Source organism: Heterocephalus glaber, unplaced genomic scaffold (assembly GCF_053883595.1).
Source record: "Heterocephalus glaber isolate CG9 unplaced genomic scaffold, H.glaber_assembly_v1.0 deba00000676, whole genome shotgun sequence".
NCBI lineage: Eukaryota > Metazoa > Chordata > Mammalia > Rodentia > Bathyergidae > Heterocephalus > Heterocephalus glaber.
Genome location: NW_028258156.1, coordinates 20,014,078 through 20,018,282, shown reverse-complemented (window position 1 = coordinate 20,018,282; position 4,205 = coordinate 20,014,078). Strand labels below are relative to the sequence as shown.

The 4,205-nt window shown below is 36.4% G+C and overlaps 1 pseudogene; it reads right to left on the bottom strand.

Moving 5' to 3' along the window:
• Window positions 1–1,911: 1,911 nt before the first annotated feature.
• Window positions 1,912–2,650, bottom strand: LOC101723531 (small ribosomal subunit protein eS6 pseudogene; annotated as a pseudogene).
• Between the last annotated feature and the right edge of the window lie 1,555 nt (window positions 2,651–4,205).

Sequence of the window (4,205 nt, the reverse complement as noted above, 5' to 3'; positions counted from 1 at the left end):
CCAAGTAAGAACTAAGAAGAATAAAAGAACCATTTTTCTTTCTTCCTTCCTTTCTTTTTCTTTCTTTCTTTCTTTCTTTCTTTCTTTCTTTCTTTCTTTCTTTCTTTCTTTCTTTCTTTCTTTCCTTCCTTCCTCCTTTCCTTTCTTTCTTTGTTTCCTTCTTTCTCTCTCCCTTCTTTCCTCCATCCCCCTCTTCTCTCTCACCTATCATCTCTTTAATTGTCAGGAAGTAGCAAGTCCCTAATGTGGTGGCTCAGACAGATAAGAAGTAAATCTTTAGTTCAAAAACTGATTCAAGCATTTCACATTTTATTAGTTATAGGGGAAGTACCCTTATATATTTTGCTTCAATGAGATTCCCGAAGAGAAGAAATAAGAATTACATTTTCTACCACCTTAATTTATTTCTGTATCATTAGTCAAAAAGACTAATGATAGTTACAACTGGAGCTACAATTAGCTTGGGAAATGTATGAAATAAAATTCTTAATATTTGGGATTATAAATTGATAAATTATTTAGAAATGTGCAAATATATAGGCTAGAACAGTAAACCTCGCCAGGAATCCCAAAGAAGCTAACTTTTAATTTAGTCACTGATAGCTTTCTCTTGAATTGTAATCCAGAATGATTCATGGTTGCCTAATTTCAATAATTTTGAAGTTATTTCCTTTGTGCAGTTTCTACATTTTGGCACCTTCTAATTAATATACCTTATATCTTTATAGTTATTTTAAGATTCCTAAAAGGTTTGTTGATATCAAGTTATTTCTTGTAGTTTTTCCATAAAATAGGTTATGCTTGTAATTAGACATATACTGTGCAAAACTGAGGGTCAAGCTACTAAAAATTTATTTCTGACATTCCATTTGTTTTAATTTCAGTAAACCATTCTATTCTGTTGAACATTCAATTCAAAATATAAAAAACAACAAAAATTAACAAAATGAAATTAAAATGTATTTGGATTTCTTCTATAGGAAGTAACAAGAAATGAGACAAAGATCTTATTCTTCTTTTGCCTGTCTTATTTTTGTAAAAAGTACAAGAAATTTTCTCCTTTACCTGAAGTTGCTACACATCAGCTCATCCATTTTACAATATCACCTGACATAGATTTAAGCGATCAATCATGTTTAAAGTACTGTATTGTTCTGCTGCTGGTGTTTCTAAATATGGGTTGATTAGAAAAAGACATAATTCAGTGTCCTTTGAAAATCACCTATCAAGAGGCAAAAATCTGAAACTTTCCCTTAGGCAACTCATCTAAATTCCAATTTTTGCCCGTGTGTGTGTGTGCATGTGTGTGTGTGTGTTTCCCTCAGCTCTTGCTATTGAAACATTTAATAGCTATTGATCATTCTGCCACATTTTTAGAATCCTTTTGCAACTGGAAATATGTGAATTTATGTTTCCACTTTGGAGCATTTTGAAGGAGGTCTTCATTCAATTTTACTAGATATACACAGGACCTATATTTGAAAGCGGACTAGCCTTCTAATAGGTAAAGTAGATAGGTTAGATGGTCACATATTTGGCATGATTGGAGAAGTCCTGGGAAGCCTCCTCTTCCTTAAACAGAATTACAGTTTGCTTAGACCTAGAAATTATTTCTTAGAGTTCAAACTTCAGAGCTTTGTGCATAAGACTATGAGACAGTGGTTTTGGGAGACATCCCTAGTGTCATTTATTCTTCATAGAAACACTACAATTTCTGTCCAGTGACCAAAGTTTCACAGTAAGGAGAGATAAAATACTTAAGAAAGACTAGAGGATATGATGGAAGAAATGACATCAACAACAATATAGACCAGGACTGGTTTTCAAATATTGAAATATCACCAAATAACCCTACTTCAGAGATTAGCTTTATTTTTCTTTTGTGGTCAGATCTAATTTATTTAAACATTCTTATTTTTGAGAGGACTCAGATTTGGAAGTAGAAGCTCTCAAAGAGGACAGCCTGTGCCTCTTGGCATTTTATTCCCGGCATTTTTCTTTGGTTTTCTTCATTCTCTTGGTCAAAAGTTTAGCAGCCTCTTCTTTGTTTTTCTTATTATGCTGCTTCTTCAGAGTAGTATAGTAATGTTTGTGTTGAAGGACATGTGGAGTAATAAGACACTGGGCCTTGGGTTCTTTTGTTCTGGGTTTCTTACCTTCCTTGTTTAAGGGCTTTCTGATACCATACTGGTGGACATGGTCTTCTTTAGAGATACTGAAAAGTTTGCAGATTCTGCTTACTCTATTGGGCCCCAGGCAGCGATGCACAGTAATATCAGTCAATCCAAGAATATCCTTCACTCCTTTTTCTACAATAACCAAGTTGAAAATGCTCAAATTGGCATCCACAATGCAATCCTGAACAGGTTTGCGCATTCTCTCCAGTTCTCCTTGGTCTATAACAAGAATGCCCCTTACTCAGTAGCAAATGCACTCAGGCATGAGTCAAGACACCGTGCTTCATGAAGAAACCTTGTTTGTTGTTCCCACCACTGATTCAGACCACATAACCCTTCCATTCTTCACCCAGATCATCAGCTGCAATTTCTGTGGAAATACACTCCTCATAAAAAGTAGGGAGTTTATGTTCATCTTCCACCTCAATGAGTTTCTGTCGGCCAGTGGCTGGGAAGGAGACATTGGGCTTCATCTTGAAGCTACTGATCGCCCTCCAGGCACCATGAAAAAGAGACGAGATCAGCTTTATTTTATCTTCAGAAGAAAGCCATTCCCCAAGAAGTGTATAATTTCCTCTAAAGGACATTACTAACAGTTTTTGAAGTGATAGATGTCTATTTAGAGAGAAGATTGATTCTAATTTGTTAGTGTCTGGTTTAATTAGTTGGGAGGAAGGGAGAGCATCCTTGATTCTGATTCAACTGTTTTGCATTCTTAAGAAGAGCACAGTCACTCTTAATGATAGTCAAGGTGAGTTCCAATTTAACCAGTGATGAGGACACAAATAAACATGACTTGGAATTTCTGTGGACCCAGAAGTTATGCGACCAGCCTGACATACTGAGAACTGGTTGTAACTAAGTCAATACAGCTGAGATCTGAATGTTTACCTGGGTACACACCATAGAGCTATAGATAAGAAGATGCAGACAACTCTTCACCTTTATCTGGTTGTTTGTTTAGGATGCTATTAGGCTGCTATAACAAAATACTGTGACCTAGGAAGCTTATAATCAATATGGATTTATTTCTCATAGTTCTGGTGGTTGAGAGATCCAAGATGACAGTGCTGGCAGATTTGGTGTCTCCTGAGAGTCTGCTCTCTTATAGATGATTGCTTTTCACTGCGTCCTCACCAGGTGGAAGGGACAGACACCCTCCCTTGGAGCTCTTTTATGAGAACCCTCATCCCACTCATGAGAGCTCTGGGCTGGAGATCTAATCACCTTCTCATAGGCCCTAACTCTAATATCATGCTGAGGGTGAGGATTTCACCTTATGAAATGTGGGGAGAAACAGTCATTTAGATCCCAAGTGACGCTCATTCTGATCATGAATTACTGAATGGAAGGGTTGCTCTGCTGCTATAAAACTAAACTCAAATGAACTTTACCCAACTACTTAATAACCACATGGTCTCCATCACAAGGTAGGATATGAAGAAAACTGGATAAACTAACATAAACTAGTAAGTAAAATGAGACCCCTGCACACCTGGATTTTATTGTTACACTGCTACTGATGACTTTGAAAAAAATCTTTCAGCCTTTTGAAGTCCAAATTCTTCTCTCATGTAAGAGGATAGAGTTGGTGCCAATGATTTCTGTAACAAGGTAACATATATCATTCAAGACAGAACACTTTTGATAGCAAAAGAAAGCAGTATTAATAATTATATCTAAAACACAGGCATAAACCAAAACTGTCTAACTAGGAAAACTAGGTGTCTGGTCACACTAAATAGAAACCTTCTGGAGACTTCCTTACTGATGTACTGAGAACTGGCTGTAATTAAGTCAATACAGCTGAGATCTGGATGTTTACCTAGGTACATGCTATAGAGCTATAGATAAGAAGAGGCAGATGAATCTTCACCTTTATCAGGAGACTTCCAGAAGGTTTCTATTTAGTGTGATCAGATAGAACATTCATTTCCACCACATTTACTCAGCACAGTGGCTATTAAAAGGGTACTCAGTAAAATTTTGAAATGAATCTGACTGCTCACTTAAGTGGTGCTTGACAGA